Here is a 21,397-nt window from a genome sequence, read left to right on the forward strand (position 1 = left end):
ATCTAAACGTGCAACAATAGCCAAAAATAATCGTAAAGAGGTAAACTTCACAACTGGTGAAAAAATTTCCTCATCTATTCCAGCTTCTTGAGTAAAATCTTTTGCTAGCACTACAAGAAAATTTGTGGCGACAAATATCGCCACAAAAGCCCTGAAAGACGCCACTAAAGATAATTAGCAGCGACTTTATGGTCGCTCCAAGTAAAACCGTTACTAAATATTATTTGAGGCGACTTTTGAGAGTCGCTATTAATAAGACTGAATAGTGGCGACTATAGCGGCCACAAAAGTTGACAAATACCCACTGGAAAATGACTTTTTGTAATTAGCAACAACTTTATGGTCGCTCCAAGTAAAACCATTACTAAATATTATTTGAGGCGACTTTTGAGAGTCGCTATTAATAAGACTCAATGGTGGCGACTATAGCGGCCACAAAAGTTGACAAAACCTACTGGAAAATGACTTTTTGAAAACATTGTGCTTTCAGTGGCAAGTCTTTATCGCCACAAAAGCTATGTATTACTGACGACTTTTGTCGCCACAAATAGTTGTTTTTTATTTTATTTTTTAAAAAATGCAGCAACAATTCTGTACTAATATTGCACAAATGTATATTAGAACAACTTTAACATTATAAGAGACACCATTGAAGACAATTTTCAAACAAAATGATACATGAACTTCTATTAACAAATTCATAATATATAGTAATTGTGTATACACATGAAACACAAAAAAAAGTTACAACATAAAAATAAAATATCTTGGAACTCCTCCTAGGCTAGAATCATTTCCTCCTAAAGACCACGACTTTCTCTCGTATCCTAGAATGAAGTCAAAGGTGCGAGAAAAATCCTGAACAAAACCTCTAGGGAATAATATTGGCGTATCCCCCTGTGCAGCTCCTTTGCGATGTTCCATAAGATGGCATGCCATTATTGTTTGCGCACACTTTGGACAGTTCCGTTATCACCTATAAAAGAAAGTTCGGAAGATTTGTTAGACAACGCATTTTGATACCATAAAAATGGAATGATGCAATCCTATTAATATGCTTTTTTAAAAGTCACGATCAAAATGAAGACTAAAGTTACTCCCTTTCACTGCATTCAAGCTTTAATCTCATATTACTTTGGTTGGAATAAGATGTGCACTTCAAGAAACTCATAAACTAAATTCCAGAGATGAAGTGTGTTGACAAGACCTACAAGAAAAAAATTATATCCTATGTGATGAAGTGTTCATAGTGCAATATCAATTCTATCCCTTTTTCTGTGCACAATAAGGTCAACCTCATGCGAGTTAAACATCCTTAAGTATCCTTAAGTCTATTGAATATCACTGAATGGTGGAAAAAAGAATACATATTGCAGAAGCAAGATTTAGCTAACCAACTACTACCTTATTAGTGGCATATGACAACAATTGCAAATAATGTGGTAGTTTAATATACTCTACAGTTGTCCACTATCTGTAATATAAATAACTGAACTAAATAACAGCAAAAGATAAAATCTTATAGATAATCCAATAGCACGAAATAAATCGCAGGTTTTGTGGAGTGGTTTCAATTAGAGTACTTTTTATTTGAACACTTGTTATAAATTCTAGATATTTCAAGCAACCACTACTAATGCAAAGAGTTACCAGGTGTATTACCAACAAGCTTTTCTTTTCTTTCTTTCCAGGTCTGTTCTTATTTCAAATCATAAATTACCCACACCAAATGGATAAAGTCAAACAGAGCTTACTTTTTCTTGGTTTTCCCTATATGTAGCCCCACATGGAGTTCGCCAACATCAATCCCAAAAATTATGAGAAACTCAGCTGATACAAACACTGACCTGCAACCATTCTGATACATGACTAAGGAAAGTAAAGTTGTGTATAACTCGCAAGTTTGTAACTCACGAACCAACTATAAATGTATAACTTGGACATGCATGTAATATCTCTATCACAAAACTAGAACAGTTAACTGCTACTTTTCTAATATGAGCTTAAGACTAATATTTAAGAACAACCTAGACACTTAACTCTCAATATCATAACTCATTAACCACAATGCATCCTACCAAAGTTATTGTACCTTAAGTTTCTAATAAGCTGAAATATCAATCTCTTTAGGAAATATTTGCTTACTAACTTCAGATAAAATTTTCTCCACGGGAAAAAATAAACAAATAGCGCGGAAAGAAATGTGGTTTAAATATAGCAAAAAGCGATTTACCTTGCCAAGTGTAAAATACTTTCGACTTAATCACATACCAATACAGCTTTCAAACTAGTTTTCCAACTTCTACATCCTGACGGAACAACACTTCGATGATGAAACCTACTACAAGGTGATTAAAAAGAATAAAAACTTGAATAAAGTCCATGCGGTGGTTTCTAAGAGGAGGCTATTGTAATATTAAACATGAGAAGAATATTCTATCAGATTTTTTGATGCAGTTCACCAATAAGTAAAATGTCTCCAAGAATAACCTGTTTGCAATATTAGGATTGGATGAATAATCCGTTTAATAAATAAATAAACAGAAGTTGGTGATGACAAAGAGCAATTGGTTCCAATTTGGCCAATTAGTTACTTAGCAACCAATCTGATTAGATGGGAATCTCAAATACTTAATAAACCAACTAACCAAATACATGTGAAATCCCAGATTCTCTGTTCATTTAAAAGATCACAAGATGGACCAACCCCTAAGTCTATTTTGCTTTCCTACCTTAAAATATTTGTTGAAAAAGTAACGAAGCAAATTAACACAAATTCTCACTCGGAGACCTAAAACCTATGCTATTACCAACCAATAACTAATAGAAATGAGCATTGAATCATTCCAAATTCTTCAAAAATTACCTAAATTTAACACTCCAGAGCACCGAGTTATTCAAGCACAAAAGCCCTAAAATTTCCAAAATATTATCAAACCCACTAATTTTAAAGCTTGAGAGAGCAGATATTATATTAAAAAGAACATCCCATATCATGACAAAGCCTTAACTTTATACTTTTGCAACAATAAATAACCAAAAATCGCTAAAGATCGTGCTTACCCTAAATTTCATGCCGCAAAAATGCACCAATCACCATCAGATGGAATCGCTTATCCTGTACATGAGCATAGTCCGTAAAGCATCACAATACAGAAATAGGAATAGATTTTTCACCTCAATAGGGTAGAAAGCACAAAATATAGAGAGGAAGAAACAATGAAGGAAGTCAGCGCTCGATTTGCCAGATAATGAGACAAAAAGGAGCGTGTTCACCATTGATAGTGTGTGACCCTCTTCAGTGAGGAGCAAGTCAAGGTGATTTGGGGTTGAGATGGTGGAGCAAGTTAGATATTTTACGAGGAGGAGATTTGTTACTTTAGGGTTTATTTTTGTTCACTTTGCTTTTTGTACAAAATAGGACAAGTTGGGGTGACTGAATAGGATAGATTTAGTGGCGACACCAAAAGTCACCACAAAAGCCCTTATACTTTGTGTATTTTAACAGGGCTAGGCGATACTAGTTTTTGTAGCGACTCATTTTTAGTCGTCACTGATAGCTTTCTTTCAGCGGCGACATACTAATCGCTGCTATACCTTTATCTTTTGTAGCGACCAAGTGAGTCGCCACTTAATGTCGCCACTAAGATCAGCTTTCTATCGTGCTTTGTATCTTTCTATTGACCCATCTGATTTGCATTTAGAATCCATTTATTCCCAATAGCTCTACATCTCTAAGGAAGGTCAACTAGATCCCAGACTTTTGTTGGTTTTCAGGGACTCTAATCTTCTTTCATCGCTTTTAACCATTCATCCGTTTTAGGGCTCGATAAAGCCTCAGTCACAGAATTAGGTTCATCCAATTCTGTCAGAGATACCAAGAAAACATAATCCTCAATCTCATAAGATCGTTTAGGTACACTTTTTTTGTACTCTTATGTAACTGAAGTTCAGATTCCTCTATAGGATTTGGGATTCAAAACTCCCACTTGGACCAGGAACCATTTCTTGATCCATTGGTCTATTAAGTATGTCTGACGACATTATATGATTTTCTGAATTCAACATTTCGTAGAGAGGCTCACCTTCATTTATTTCACCCTTTTTTTGGGAAAATTATTTTTTGAAAATTTGACATCTCGTGATACAATTTCAGTAATACTTCCATCCTCCAATTCATCAATGAAGACATACCCTTTGGAGCGTTCTGAGTATCTAATAAAGATACATTTCTTTTCTTTTGGACTTAGTTTACCAAACTCACCAATACGATCTTTAATATATGCAACACAACCCCAAAGTTGTAGATCATTCATCTTTGTTTTTTGACCAGTCCAAAGTTCATAAGGAGTGGAAGATACTGATTTAGAAGGCACTTTATTCAATTTGTAGGCCGCAGTCAATAATGCATCTCTCCAGAAAGAGATAGAAAAATTTGCATGCGCCACCATTGATCTTGTCATGTCCAATAATGTTCTATTCCTTCTTTCAGCTACACCATTTTGTTGAGGTGTATAAGGAGTAGTTAACTATCTGATAATGCCCTTTACAGTACATAATTCTTCAAATTGTTTTGACAAATATTTACGTCCTCAGTCGGTTCTTAAAACCTTTATACTTTTATCTAATTGATTTTCAACTTCATTCATATACCTTTTAAAGCACTAAAGTGCTTCAGATTTATGAGAAATCAAATAGACATAACCAAAGCGCGTGAAATCATCAATAAATGTAATAAAGTATGCAACACCAGACCTTGCCCTCACATTCATTGGACCACAAATATCAAAATGGATTAATTGAAGTGGGAATTCAGCTCTTTTAGCCTTCCCAAATGGTTTACGCGTAATCTTTCCAGCAAGACAATTTTCACAAGTTAGCATATCAATTTTGGAGAAAGAACCTAAATGCCCTTTCTTTGCCAACCTATTCATTCGATCTTGCCCTATGTGACCTAATCTTGCATGCCATGTAATAACATCTATATCATTGTTACTTGAATAACATGCCATTATACAACAATCAACATAATAGTCATAAGTTGAAAGATTACCATCTAAAATGATAAACCGATCATAACGAAGTCCAAAACCATAAACATTATCTAGAGATATTCTTACACCATTGCGACTAAAAAACAAATCGAAACCAACATCCAATAGAACAGAGACAGATACTAAATTTCGTCGAATCTCTGGAGCATATAGGAAGTCATGTAACATCAAAGATCGGCCACCACGCAAGTCTACTTTGCAAGTGCCTATTCCTTTGACTTCAAGTCTAGCATTATTTCCTACATAAATCCACCTTGATCCAGGTGAAACTCGACGAAACTCCACAAATGCTTCTCGATCTCGACTCACGTGGTCGGTGGATCCTGAGTCTATAATCCACATAGGATAAGATTCAGTTAGTAAAGAAGTGCTTGAAACATACATAGCAGTCAGAGATGCGTTTAGGAATGCTACCTTTTTCGGCTCGGTACATTCACGAGAAAAATGCCCTAGAACTTGGAAATTGTAGCACTTTATTTTGCTTTTGTCTCTCTTCTTGAAAAACCATTTTCCCTTCCTCGAATTTGGTTTGTCCTTTTTTTTCAGAGGGTCCTTCTTCGGTCTCCTTACCCTTTCCTTTCTTTTTCTAATTTTTCTTGCGCTTGAAGCCTGAAGACTTTGTACCACTAGATTCAACCACAAAGGCATTAAAAGCAGCTTTAGCAGCACCAGGCCGCTCGTCTTCATGTTCAACATGTCGAGTAACATCAGGAAAAGTGTTTATACTTTCATTGTGGGTCAAGTTAACCTTCAAATGTTCCCAACTATTGGGAAGAGACCAGATCACTACCTCAACCTATTGCTCATCCGAGAGAACATGACCAGCACTCTTGAGTTGTGCTATCATGTTTGACATCACCCTAAGGTGTTGTTTGATGCTTTGATCATGATGCTTTTTGAAAGTGTCAAACTTGATAGTCAGCTGTCTAAGGTGGGTCACAGAAGTACCCCCATATGTTCCTCGTAAGTGTGACCACATGGCATGAGCATTAGGAAATTCCTCACATTTACGAATCAGTTCATCAACCATATAACTCACAATGATTCCACGTGCAATGGAATCTGTCCTTTTCCAAGCTTTGTAAGCTTCGAGATCTCTTCTGTGTTGAGCAGTGTTACCCTCTTCTGGTTGACTTAGAACATGGTTTATGCCTTCAAGAGCGTTCTGCTCATCTAGGACATACCATTTCTTACGACTCCAGATGTTGTAATTATCACCATTTAGTTTCTCATCTTTGTTTAAGTCAGCAATAATACTTTTTGATGCCATGTTTGTAATTACGAGACAATCACACAAATTTATTTATCAATTATGCATGTGTCATACACATTCAAGCAAATTAATTCTAATGAAGGTTTCACATTTAGTATAAAATCAATGGATTTGTAAGTATCCAATTATCATCCACGATCTAAATATTTAACCAAAATTAGAAATTAATTTCTTAATGTGCATTAATATGATGAAGACTGTAATCACTAGGATTTTGAGTCTTATTATTAACACCATATTCTAGAGTAACATAGAATAACAACCAATTCAAAATAGGACAAAACACAGAGATATATATTCAAAATATATCAAAAATAAAACAAAGGAGTTCATAAAAAAAACACTTAACTAAATTAAGTTATCATGGGAAATATTTACCCATCTCACTCCTAGAGCCACCAAGAACCTCCATAATGGTTCATTAGGCCCAATTTCGCCATAGATTTCAATAAGTTCATTCTTCCAGAAATCTGATAAAGAATGATACAGAATGATGAAGGCATCCCTATGTTCAATACTAAGGAATTTGCTATAAATTTCATCTAATTTTATCCTAAAAAATCTGAGAAAATCAAGCAAAGAGTCAAAAGGAACCATTTTTATTTTCTTGAAATCCTCAAGAAGTCTTCTTCCTTCCCTTTTACATGCCCTTATTTCTCTGTTCAGATTCTGCTTCATCCTTGAGTCATTTCTTTTGACTTCAGGCTCTGAATCTGAATCAACTAAAGTTTTGATCCTCTTGTGACATCTTCTACTATTTCTTTTTGATCCTCTATCAATATCACTCCTACTTGGAGCAATTTGAGCATGTTCACGTTCAGCCATATCTGAAATACAACAACAACAACAAAATCCAGTATGATCCCAACAGGTGGGGTCTGGGGAGGGTAGTCTGTACGCAGGCCTTACCCTTACCTAATGCAGGTAGAGAGGTTGTATCCAATAGACCCTCGGCTCAAGAAGGGCAAGAAGAAGAAAAGGAAAGAAAGAAAGGAAGAAAGAAGGAAGAGACAAGAAAAAGGAAGAGATAAAGGATAAATAGTACCAAATAACAACAACGGGCAATACAATACCTGAGGCGAACAAAACCACATAACGTAATAAAAATCTAAGAATATGAGGAGACATCCATGCTACTAAGACTATTGGTGAACACTAAAAACTACCTACTAACCTTCTACCTTAATCATCGACCTCCACACCCTCCTATCAAGAGTCATGTTCTTAGTGAGCTGAAGCAGCGCCATGTCCTGTCTAATCACCTCTCCCCAGTACTTCTTAGGCCTACCTCGACCTCTTTTAAAACTCCCCATGGCCAACCTCTCACGCCTCCTGATAGGAGAATCAATGCTTCTTCTCTTAACATGTCCGAACCATCTCAGCCTCGACTCTCGCATCTTGTCCTCCACGGAGGCTACTCCCACTCTATCTCGGGTAGCTTCATTCATAATCCTATCGCTCCTGGTACACCCGCACATCCATCTCAACATTCTCATCTCTGTTACTTTCATCTTCTGCACGTATGTGTTCTTGATTGTTCAACACTCAACCCCATACAGCATAGCCGGTCGGACCACCACTCGATAAAGTTTACCCTTAAGTCTTGGCGACACATTCTTATCACATAAAACACCAGAAGTAAGCCTCCACTTCATCTATCCCGCTCCGATGTGATGTGCCACATCTTCGTCAATCTCCCCGTCACCTTGGATAATAGACCCGAGATACTTAAAACTCGCTCTCTTGGGGATAACTTGAGCATCAAGCTTAACCTCTACGTTTGCATCATGAGTCTCATCACTGAATTTGCACTCCAAGTATTCTGTCTTGGTTCTACTCAGTTTGAAACCTTTAGACTCGAAGGTCTGTCTCGAAACCTCTAACCGCGCGTTAACTCCGCTTCGCGTCTCGTCAATCAACACTATATCATCGGCAAATAGCATGCACCAAGGCACCTCCCCTTGGATTTGTCGCGACGGTACATCCATCGCCAAGGAAAATAAAAATGGGCTAAGAGTCGATCCCTGGTGTCAATCCTCCTTTTTACTACCCCCGAAAGGGGTACAAGGGAGTTTTTTCCAATTAAACTGACAATCGAAACGAGATTATTTATATTAAAATCAGAGTCGCCACTTGGGATAATTTATGGTGTCCCAAGTCACCGGTTTAAATCCCGAATCGAGGAAAGATTGACTCTGTTTTAAGTTTCGCGAACACAGAAATCCGAGTAAGGAATTCTGTTAACCCGGGAGAAGGTGTTAGGTATTCCTGGGTTCCGTGGTTTTAGCACGGTCGCTCAACTGTTATTATTGGCCTATTTTTTTTTAAAACATCTTTGAAACCTATGCATTTTTATTCTTTTTTAAACCACTTTTAATAATTTATGAAATTATTCTGGAACAAGTTACGATTCTCGTACACTTGCTTATTTGGTACACATTGCGAATCGTGTCATGGGAGCCGTACCCACGATCAACAACATGTTTAATTTATTAACAAGATTAAATTGTGGCCGGGTCACATAAATGTACCCCCGGATTTTTAGAAATTAAGTGTCACGACCACGTCACGGGAACCGTACCCGTAGCTATGACAATTATTTAATTAACGCACCTAAAGCAACTACGAAAATTCAAGGCATTTTTCACACTAAATTTGTATTTACGTGAGGGACATAGATTATAGAATTTTACTTGTGTATGGCGCACCTCAAATTATTTTTAAGGAAAAAAAATTGTATTTTTGGAGGCCAACTTAAGATATTCCTATTTTAATCTAATTTTAAATTAGGTATCACAACCACGTCACGTGAACCGTACCCGTAGTTGTAATAATTTAATTGCGTGCCAAAAGCAAACTACAAAATTTATTTTAGTATCTAAGTTATAAGATATGAGGGCCATAGGTTATATGATTCAAATGTATGAATGGCACACCTCCATTTCTGGCAAAGGAATTGCACTCAAATTAAAGGAACCTACAGATATTCAGATGTAGAACTAATTAGCGGTTAAGTATCACAACCACGTCACGGGAACCGTACCCGTAGTCATGATGATTTAATTACGTGCCTAAGGTAAACTACAAGAGATTATGTTTGAACTAAAATTGGAATTGCAAAGGGACTGCCGGTTGAGAACCTTTACGAAGAAGACGGATCAGGCCCTAAAGCATTTACGGAAATCAACGGCTGAAGTATAGTACGTTGGATGGAAACATGGGCTAATAAAATTCTTTGGCCCAAATCCGATCAAGCCCAAGCCACGCTTTAGATGAAATTGGCTCGTTTGGCCTTAAATGAATTGTGATCCTTTTCCCCAGGATTTCTTCCATTTTTAACGCAGGATAACAACACAATAATGAATAACATATACTGAGGTAACCAAAAATATAAATCAAGCAAGGAAAGCTACATAAATCATTTAACATGGAACAAGATAAAATGGCAATTAAAGAAAGGAAATGAATCATGGTCTTTTAATCCTGTGGCCCCTTTTACATGCTCAATGATTTTTATATCTTCCTTTGACTAATAATTTTTCACCATCAACCAGATATTCTCATGGACATAAGCAACAAACTCGAAACGCTTAAGCAATTCAAACCCCGCTTCTAACTAAAAAGTAAAACCAAGATATCAAGACAACATGAAATGACCCTTATTTGAAAATCTAGATGCAACAGTGATAACCATACATCAAACATCATTCACAACCTTAATACAAAAGGTTCTAATGTCTCTAACACAATTTTAGAGCCAAAATTACGTAGGCAAACTCCCAATCACAATGTATATCCACTTGGTTCAAGCATTCAATATTTTTTCCTTTTTACGAGATTTTCAACACAAACAGAAGTCAGATCCTAAAAAAACTCAGATGTTACAATGACAATTTCATGCTCAAGAAACAAACCTACATCTATTGATGAACACAACAGAACCATGGCTGACAAAAGAGAATATATAAAAATCGATTGAACTTAGAAGCCAATTACTAAAAAAAATTTGATAACTCATTACATCAACTTCAACACATGCATCTTCATATTCAAATCACACTCCAAGGATTTAAAAGAGTACCTGTATACAGCAAAACGAAAGAAAACCAGAATAAATGTATATGGGATCAGCTTATGACAACCAAGAAATAACGGAGCTCAGCAGCAAGGAAAACAACAATGGTAATCAATCAACAGCCTAAATAAACAGTCCTGTTTCAGCTTTGGAAACCCGAAAAAATCCCCAGAAAAGTCGACCCAAAACCTTTGCCAAAGAAAAGTGAAGCTCAAAACTAGATAGTTTTTGTAGAAAAAAAAAGATTTTAGCCATTTCTGTTTTTGGAGTCTTAATGCCTTAGGAATGAATGAAAAGAGCCTTTTTATAGAAAGGTTCTAGGGCAGCAAAACATGATTTTCTTCATTCAATATTACCTCTCTTGAATTCCCTCTTGTTCACTTCCATCCCCAAACTTTAAACTCATTTATTAATCCACCCATTTTTCTCTTTCCTAGAACCTTCCCAGATAGTTTAGGAAAGATTCCTTTCATTCAAATCTCCTAACTACCCTTTAAAAGATTTGCTAATTACCTTTCAACTATACCAAGCATTTGAGCCAATATGCCCAAAATTTCTTTGGGCTTCTGCACTAGGAAGCCACAACATTCTCTTTGGGCCTCTATACTAACAAGCCCAATTCTGAATCCAAACCAAAAAAATTCAGAAGAAACCTAAACAACCAAGGCTCTGAACTAAACTGAAAACAAAACTTGCAAGGAGGAAAAAAAATAGAAAGAGGAAAAGAAAAATCAAAAGATGTCAATGCATTAGCATAGGCGATTAATCGTATTACTAAACTATTGTTGCCGACTTAGTCAACTATGAACTAAACATGCCTTAAACCTAAATGTGAGATGAAGAGTTATAAACAAGACAACAAAAAAAAAAGGAAGAAAGGTATACCAGTTGGGCTATCAAAGAGATCAATGACCCAGCGAGTCGATAACCAGCAAAAATGTTTCGGCGAATGGTGGGAATTGTAACATGAGCACTGGCCGGAATTTCTTCAACGGCTAGTGCTCCATGTCACAATCCTCAACACATGCCAAGAGGAAGATGAAGCAGAAGCTTGGAGTATTGGCTCATCAATGGTTGTTTAACCAGAAATCGGTTACCATGAAACGAATCGAAATCACAACCAATTGACTAGTCGATTCACGCATGTTATTGTCAAGAAGATGCCAAGTGAGGGAGGAATTAGAGGAGGAAAAACATGTTGGATTTTCTGTAATCTTAGATTTGAAGTTCGGAAAGATTGGGTAATATTTGGAGGAAATTAATGGTGGATTTGGAATGAGGGGCAACGGAGGTTGTGTGGTCAATTTTTGGCGGAGTTTGGAGATCCACCGCCGCAGCTGGCGATTTCCGGTGGATGGCGGACGGTGGTGAGATACAGGGTGAAGGAGATGAATAGATATGGTCCTAGGTTATCTCTGAAGTCATTTGGACATTTTTAAACATATGAGGTGAGGCTTTCATGGCCGTTAGATGAGAGAAAATGAAGGGCCAGAATTTCTTTAAAACACTTGAACTCAAAACGACGTAGTATTGCCCTCATACTACGTCGTTTCAGGCATCTTAGAAGCCGAAGACTTTGAAGCGGGTAACTGGGTTGGACCGGGTTGGGGGGACTGGGCTTGGATTTGGAACGGGTGGAGGGGAAATTTGGGCTCCACCAAGGCTTAGCCCAATTGAATCAACCTTTGCAATTAATCCCATTTGTTTTCTATTCTTTTATTCCCTTCCTTTTTATTTGTCTTTTCTTTTTCTCTTTTTTTACTTTAATACCAAAACTAAATTCCTAACTTAATCTAAATTACAAAATTAAGCTAATTATCTGGTTATAAAAATTATAAAAATCACTTAATTCTAAATTAAAAGAGAAAAACCAATAACCTAAAGATTTAAAGGTAAAAATGTAAAAATGAGCTATTTTTTGTGATTTTCAATTTTTATAAAACCAGTAATTACTGATTAATCCTAAAAATGTAAAAATAAGGTCTAAATGCAATGCATGGTATTTTTTGTATTTTTCATGATTTAAATAAAACTTAAACATGCACAAAAATGCAAACAATTAGCACAAATTTCCACTAAATCCTATAAAATTGCAAAAAATGGAAAAAATTATTTTCTTATATTTTCTGGGAGTAATTCCTATAGGGCAAAAATCACGTGCTCACAGCTGCCCCTCTTTGCTCGGAAACACGAAGTGTTTTCGTGCAAAGATAAAGTGAGTGGATACGAGCTATTTTTTTGCCCGTTTGAATACTCCGTGGGAAGCATTTTTGAAATATCTAACCGAACCTTGCTTTTGAGGCTGCCTACATATCCTTGGCTATAAAGAAGTCAGGTCAATGTAGTTCGGAAAGTTTTGGTTTCACTGTTGCTGCTGATGCTACTGCTTGCTGAGCTCCTTATTACACCGAGACAAAAATGAAAAGAAGTTAGACTAAACTATGATCTATGAATTATAAGAATCCTATCTACCATCTTCAAACTTGGTCTTGCTGCTTCTACAATTCTGTTGTGCATCTTGAACTGTTGACCTGCACTCTCGAGGCAAATCTCTGTTGTTGCTAACGTGAATTGAGTTCTGAAATGAGTTTCCTTATTTTCCAGGTAGGTGCCTGATTACCAAAACTTGAACTGTATTCCCTTGTTCTCCAGGTGGGCGCCTGATTGCCAAAAACTTGAATCGTATTCCCTTGTTCTCCAGGTGGACGCCTGATTGCCAAAACTTTAACCGTATTCCCTTGTTCTCCAGGTGGGCGCCTAATTATCAAAACTTTAACTGTATTCCCTTGTTCTCCAGGTGGGCGCCTGATTGCCAAAACTTGAAACTGTATTCCTTTGTTCTTCAGGTGGGCGCCTGATTGCCAAAACTTTTAACTGCATTCCCTTGTTCTCCAGGTGGGCGCCTAATTGCCAAAACTTGAATCGTATTCCCTTGTTCTCCAGGTGGGTGCCTGATTGCCAAAACTTGAAACCGTATTCCCTTGTTCTCCAGGTGGGCGCCTGATTGCCAAAACTTGAACTGTATTCCCTTGTTTTCCAGGTGGGCGCCTGATTGCCAAAACTTGAACTGTATTCCCTTGTTCTCCAGGTGGGCGCCTGATTGCCGAAACTTGAACTGTATTCCCTTGTTCTCCAGGTGGGCGCCTGATTGCCAAAACTTGAACTGTATTTCCTTGTTCTCCAGGTGGGCGCCTAATTTCCAAAATTCGAACTGTATTCCCTTATTTTCCAGGTGGGCGCCTGATGCCAAAACTTGAAATGTATTCCCTTGTTTCCAGGTGGGCGCTTGATGCCAAAACTTGAAATGTATTCCCTTGTTTTCCAGGTGGGCGCCTGCCATTACAACAAAACAGATAAAACAAAAGAAACTTTTCTGCCCCAGTTTGGTACTGAGAACATCTGTGAGTGTTAATCGAATCATGTTACCCGAAAGAGCTCTAAGAATTTAAAAGATAAATCTCATTATCCAGGAGGGCCCTGAAAATTAAAATTAAATCTCATCTTAAGAGTGAAAACTTCAAAATTCTATTTCATACAGGTAAGACTTGCGCTAAATTTTATTATCGATGAAGGTCTTAAAAACTTAACTAAATCCCATTATCTAGGAGGGTCCCGAGAACTTTTAACATTAACTCCCATTATCCAGGAGGGCCCTGAAAATTTTAAATTAAATCCCATTATCCAGGAGGGTCCTGAAAATTTTAAATTAAATCCCATTATCCAGGAGGGTCCTGATAATTCACGGTCGAACCTGTCCGGTACATGCTTTCCTCACGGAGGGTTCCTCCGGAACAAACGAGATTTCCTGCCCCTGTTTCAATCAAAGAAAACTTTATTAGTTTGAAAATGTGGTGGTTAGTTTGTGGCATTATTGCTGAAGGTGGCCTTTCCATTGCCATGCTTTGTTCTAACCGGCTGCTTTGAACTTGCCAAGAATTGTTTGACTTTCTGACTGAATCTCAACGGCAGGACCCTGAATGACCCGAGTGCTCTGCACCCAACCCGTTGTTTTACATTTCTGTCCTTTCTACCTGAACCTCTGTATCTCCCACAAGATTCCCAAACCATTCGCCCAATGGAGCTTTCACTGACACCTTATTTTTCACTTTGCATCATGCTATCTCTGGTATGTTTTGGCCGCACTTTGCTTTGTGCAATTTGGAAGTTGGTAGTAAGCTTTGAAATCCTTTCTCACTTTCTTAAACAAAACTGACATTGGAAAAACCTTAGAGAAATAAACCCAAAAGAAATGAAATGGAATGACTTCGAGAGTTAGGAATAAAAAGAAAATCCAAAACTGGATGACTGTTTGAGGGAGAAAAGGAAAAGAAACTTATCTGAGTGAGGCAGCTGGCACCAATGATCATGACATGTATTTCGGATTAATCAGCCCAGCCCGTTCAGCCAATCACCTTTTAGTTGTCATACTTTATACCCCCCGGGATCTCCACACACCAATCTCTTCGCCAAGTCACTGACCTTGTTCGGTTTGCGGTGCCCTGAAGGGTTTTCACCAACAAACCTCACTCATTTGTTCATCTCTCAACTCACTATCGTCTTACGGTGCCTGTGAAGGTTTTCACCAATAAGACTCTCTCATTTTAATTTCTCTCATCTTTCCATCGCCCTATGGTGCCCGCAAGGGTTTTCACCAATAAGACTCTCTCATTTGTTCACTTACCTTGTGCGGAACGGAGTGTTGCCCCTGATGCGAATCGTAACTCTATCTCGTTTGACTTGGCATTCTTAAATGTTGGTCAGAAGGTCTTTCTTTGGACCGTAATGTGGGCTTTTGGATGGGGTTAGAAAGAAAAGGTAACGGCTCAAAACAAATTGAGTGGGTTCACAGTTACAACTTTTGGAATCAGATTTTTTATATAACCACAACTTCTGCCCCAGTTCCTTTGCCTGGGGGCTTTTGGATTTTTATTTTGATGGTACCAAACCGTGAGGCTGCCTAAGTATCCTTAAAAGGAATCAGGTCGAACGTAGTTCATGTCATAGGAATTGCTTTGTTGTTGTTACTTTTCTCTTTTCTCTTTCTTTCTTTTTTTTTCTTTTCTCTCTTTTCATTCTTTTCTTTCTCCTTTTCTCTTATCTTTTCCTCTTTTCTTTCTTTATTTACCTTTTGTGCCATGTTTCTGAACTTTGCTACTGATTCCGAAAGAGGGGTATGAAAGGAAATAAATAAGGCTCAAAGGGGTAATAAAGGATAGAGTGTTTAGATAGTAGAATAAAATGCCTTCGTCATTCCAATCTTCAAACATGCCAAGTACAAACAAACACAATTTAAACCAAAGAAATCATACATAATATCTTTTGACTGCATAAGAATTAATAGCCATATCTACAATTTGCCTTCTATATCTGTTAAATACAAAGCACCATTGGACAACACTCTCGTTACGATGAATGGGCCCTGCCAATTTGGGGCGAACTTGCCTTTTGCTTCAGCCTGATGTGGAAGGATGTGTTTCAATACTTGCTTACCCACTTCAAATTTCTGGGGACGCACCTTCTTGTTGTATGCTCTTGCCATTCTCTTTTGATACAACTGGCCATGACACACTGCTGCCAGTCTTGTCTCGTTAATCAGACTTAATTGCTCCAAACGGGTCTTAACCCACTCATCATCATCAATTTCGGCTTCAATAATAATCCGAAGAGATGGAATTTCAACTTCCGCGGGTATCACTACTTCAGTACCATACACCAACAAATAAGGAGTTGCACCTACTAAAGTGCGAACAGTAGTGCGATAACCTAGCAAAGCAAAAGGCAACTTCTCATGCCATTTCCTGGAACCTTGCACCATTTTCCCAAGTATCTTCTTTATGTTCTTGTTGGCTGCCTCGACAGCTCCATTTGCCTTGGGGCGATACAGAGTGGAATTCCGATGCGTAATCTTGAACTATTGGCATACTTCATTCAAATAACTGTTAAGATTAGCACCATTGTCTGTGATGATTACCTTTGGGATTCCGAACCGACAAATGATATTTGAATGAACAAAGTCGACCACTACCTTCTTGGTCACAGATTTGAAAGTTTTAGCTTCAACCCACTTAGTGAAATAGTAAATGGCCACCAGAATGAACCTGTGCCTGTTTGATGTCGCGGGCTCAATTGGTCCAATGACATCCATGCCCCAAGCAACAAAGGGCCACAGTGCGGACATTGTGTGCAACTCAGATGGTGGAGAAAGAATCAAGTCTCCGTGTACCTGGCATTGATGACACTTACGCACAAGGCTGATACAATCTCATTCCATGGTAAGCCAATAATACCCTGCTCAAAGAATCTTCTTTGCCAGAACATACCCACTCATATGCGGCCCGCAAACTCCAGAATGTACCTCGGTCATGATAATCGTGGCTTGCTTAGCATCGATGCACCTCAACAATCTGAGATCCGGAGTTCTTTTGTACAAAACTCCTCCGCTTAAGAAAAATCCACTTGCCAAACGTCGAATTGTCCTCTTTTGATCACCTGTGACTTGTACCGGATATACCCCTATCCTGATGTATTCCCTGATATCATGGAACCACGGCTCACCATCAAGTTCTTCTTCTACCATGTTACAGTAAGCATGCTGATCATGGACCTGAATATGCAAAGGGTCGATATAGGCCTTATCCGGATGGTGTAACATTGACGACAGAGTAGCCAAGGCATCAACAACCTCATTATGGATCCTAGGGATATACCTGAACTCCACTGATCTAAACCGCTGACAAAGATCCTACAGACATTGTCGATATGGTATGAGCTTCAAATCTCGAGTCTCCCATTCTCCCTGAATCTGGTGCACTAACAGATCTGAATCTCCCAAAACCAGCACTTCCTGGACTCCCATGTCCACAGCTAATCTTAAACCCAAAATGCACGCTTCGTACTCAGCCATGTTGTTGGTACAATAGAAACGAAGTTGAGCTGTGACAGGGTAGTGGTGCTCTGTTTCAGAAATGAGCACAGCTCCTATCCCAACACCTTTCATGTTAGCAGCCCCATCAAAGAAAAGTTTCCAACCGGGCTTCTGATCCTGCTCGAGCTCCTCAATATGCATTACCTCTTCATCAGGAAAATAAGTCTCCAACGGCTCATATTCTTCATCCACCAGGTTCTCGGCCAAGTGATCGACCAAAGCTTGGGCTTTCATTGCCGTTCGAGTCACATACACGATGTCAAATTCCGTGAGCAAAATCTGCCACTTTGCGAGTCTTCCTGTGGGCATAGGCTTCTGGAAAATATACTTTAAAGGATCCAGACGAGAAATGAGGTAAGTAGTGTAAGATGACAGATAATGCTTCAACTTCTGCGCTACCCAAGTCAGGGCGCAACATGTCCTTTCCAGGGGGTATACTTAACCTCATAGGATGTGAACTTCTTGCTGAGATAATAGATGGCTTGCTCTTTCCTGCCAGCGATGTCATGTTGACCCATCACACAGCCAAATGAATTATCCAGGACTGTCAAATAAAGAATCAAAAGTCTCCCGGGTTCCGGCGGGACCAGCACAGGTGGGTTTGACAAATACTCTTTGATCTTATCGAATGCTTCCTGGCACTCATCGGCCCACTTGACCGCAACATCCTTCTTTAGCAACTTGAATATGGGCTCACAGGTTGTCGTCAGTTGAGCAATAAACCTGCTGATGTAATTCAACCTCTCTAACAGACTCATCACTTCAGTCTTGTTTTTTGGGGGTGGTAATTCCTGGATAGCTTTGATTTTTGACGGATCCAGCTCGATGCCCCGCCGACTGACTATGAAGCCTAACAACTTGCCCGACGGGACACCAAATGCACACTTTGCAGGATTGAGCTTAAGATTGTACCTGCGGAGCCTCTGGAAAAACTTCCTTAAATCTCGGAAGTGGTCAGACTGCTTCTTGGACTTTATGATTACATCATCCACGTAAACCTCGATCTCCCTGTGTATTATGTCATGGAATATGGTAGTCATCGAACTCATGTAAGTTGCCCCAGCATTTTTTAAACCAAATGGCATGACTCGATAGCAATATGTTCCCCATGGCGTGATAAATGCCATCTTTTCTGCATCTTCCTCATCCATTAAGATCTGATGATACCCCGCATAGCAGTCTACAAAAGATCCAATCTCATGCTTGGCACAATTATCAATCAAAATGTGGATATTTGGCAATGGGAAGTTATCCTTTGGACTTGCTTTGTTGAGGTCACGGTAATCGACACATACTCTGGTCTTACCGTCTTTCTTCGGCACAGGCACAACATTAGCTAACCACGTGGGATACCGCGTGACTCGAATTACCTTTGCCTCGAGCTGCTTTGTGACTTCTTCTTTGATTTTCACATTCATATCGGTCTTAAACTTCCTTAATTTTTGCTTGACGGGAGGGAAAGTTGGATCAGTTGGCATTTGTGGACCACCAAATCGGTACTCAAGCCTGGCATGTCATCATACGACCATGCAAAAATGTCCTTATATTCAAACAATGCTTTGATTATTTCTTCCCTAATTTGTGGTTCAAGATGGACACTTATCTTGGTTTCTCTGACATTATCTGGATCTCCTAAATTGATCGCTTCAGTTTCATTCAAATTAGTCTTGGGTTTTTCTTCAAAATGATTTAAGTCTTTACCAATCTCCTCAAATGCCTCATCCTCGTCATATTCCGTTTCATCATCACACTCTATTTCTTAGATTATTATTTCAGAGTTAGATTGACTTTTAAGACTTGGGTGAAGATTCCTCATGCATGTCATGTCATTGAAACCAGCATAAAAAGAACTGTACAAAGAAGAAAAGAAAACAAAAATAAAAACTATCAGGAATGATGGAAAAGGGAAATTGCATTTCGTTGAAAATAAAGGATAACAGGGTTTGTACATCAACAAGCAAAAATAAAAATCTGGGTCACAACCCTGGAATAACCCAGATAAAAAGGAAAATAAAGCCGACTACCAAAACTCCTTCCGAGTAGGGAGAGGAGTAGCCTTCCAATTGTTAAGCTTCACTTTCGGCCCGACGAACTGCACATCTGCTTTGCTAGATCCTTCTCCAACTTCTTCCATGTTCACATCATCAAACAACCTCTGGAACCTTTCAATTAACTCTTCATCAATGTCAACGACGGGACTTGGAACTGTTGTCACTAGGTGTTTCCTGGCACTGGGCTTGACAAAGGACCTGGAGAGACGCGGGATAGGCTTCGAAAGTGCCCACGCCTTCTGTTTTAACCTTTTGGCCCTTTTCACATCTGCCGCTGTGGGTTTGAATCCAAGACCGAAAGTACCCAAATTTTCAGGGAGAGACACCGGCTGTATGATACCCTGTAAGAATGCACCCAAACCTTTACCTGGCACAAAGCCATTTTCAGCATTTCAAAGGCCACCATGACAGATGCAGAGGCTATCTTTGGAGCTAGAATGGATTTCCCTTCTGAAACCTTCTCGACCAACACCGTTTCAGAAACTTGGTAGACCCAAGGCACTTCATCGTCTCCGGCCTCAATAAATGGGACAGAGACATCACTGTGAGCACACTAATTCTCCTCACCATGTACGACAATCTCTTGTCTGTCCCACTCAAACTTGACCATCTGGTGCAATGAGGACGGGACTGCTTTGGCCGCATGTATCCAAGGCCGACCTAACAGCAAATTGTAAGAGACGGCCATGTCCAGTACCTGGAACTCCATAGTGAATTCAACCGGTCCTATTGTCAATTCAAGCACTATATCACCAACCGAATCCTTTCCTCCACTGTCAAAACCTCGGACACATATGTTGTTCTTTCGGACCCTTTCAATATCAATTATCATCTTGTGCAGAGTGGAGAGAGGGAAAATATTTGCGCTGGAACCATTGTCCACCAGCACCCTAGTGACCATAGTGTCTTCACATTTCACTGTAAGATAAAGAGCTTTGTTGTGCTTAGTACCTTCCTCGGGCAACTCATCATCAGAAAAAGTGATCCTGTTCACCTCAAATATCTTATTGGCGATCTTCTCCAAATGATTGACTGTCATTTTGTCGGGGACATGAGCTTCGTTCAGAATTTTCATCAAGGCCCGACAATGCTCATCTGAATGGATTAACAATGACATCAAGGAAATCTGAGCGGGAGTCTTTCTCAACTGCTCCACGATGGAGTAATCTTGTACTTTCATTTTTCTCAGAAACTCCTCCGCTTCTTCTTCAGTGACTTCTTTCTTTACTAGAACTGGATTATCCTTGAGTGCTTTAGCCTTCCTCAATTCTTCTGGGGCAAAGCATCTCCCCAAACGAGTTAACCCTTGGGCTTCATTGACTTCTTCTTTCACTTCCTTCCCCTTGTAGGTCACTATCACCCGTTCATAGCTCTAGGGGAAAACCTTGGTATTGATTACCGGCAACTGGGTTACAGGCTTGATGATGACAGGGTCCGTGCGGGCACCCTCCACAATTATGATAGGCTTGTTTGCCAACCCTGGCACGATCACTTTTGACTTTGCATCACTTGTGGATCTCTTCTCAAATACCACAGAAGGTTCACCTTTTGTCATGCTCAACTTGTTCACTGCTCCTTCAACCATCGCTTTTGTGACAATTGTTTCCTTGAATGGCTTAACCTCACTGGACCGAATCATCATAACAGATTGCGATGGCTTCTTGGGCTCCCCCTCCTTGTGTACTATCTCGATCATGTTTGCTTCATCATGAGTTGGCAATGGGTTCTGATTGATGTTGGGTGCTTCCGGAGTTTGCACCACAATCTGGTTTGTGTCAATGAGCTCTTGGATGGCATTTTTCAAGTGCCAGCACTTTTCCGTATCATGCTCCGGAGCACCAAAGCAATATGCACAACTCAAGGAGTAATCAAGGTTCTTTCGGGGAGGGTTTGGCAATTTTGACTCAATCGGCCTCAGTACATCCAACTGCTTCAATCTCTGGAATAAACCGGTATAAGATTCCCCCAACGGGGTGAAAGTTTTCTTCCGCTGCAACCTCTCATTTCTGAACACTGGTT

The 21,397-nt window shown here is 39.1% G+C and overlaps 1 long non-coding RNA gene across 5 annotated transcripts; it reads right to left on the bottom strand.

Annotated features, from left to right (window-relative positions):
- On the bottom strand, positions 660-3,413 carry LOC109244917. 5 transcript variants are annotated; one of them, XR_002070754.1, is made up of 4 exons: positions 3,064-3,413; positions 2,234-2,338; positions 1,755-1,847; positions 660-976 (listed from the first exon to the last, which is right to left on the bottom strand). It is a non-coding gene; the product is annotated as an uncharacterized LOC109244917 (long non-coding RNA). The 5 variants fall into 5 exon arrangements; XR_002070750.1 differs by having other exon boundaries at positions 2,234-2,341; XR_002070751.1 differs by having other exon boundaries at positions 1,755-1,858; positions 2,234-2,341.

Source organism: Nicotiana attenuata, chromosome 2, assembly GCF_001879085.1.
Source record: "Nicotiana attenuata strain UT chromosome 2, NIATTr2, whole genome shotgun sequence".
Taxonomy (NCBI): Eukaryota; Viridiplantae; Streptophyta; class Magnoliopsida; order Solanales; family Solanaceae; genus Nicotiana; species Nicotiana attenuata.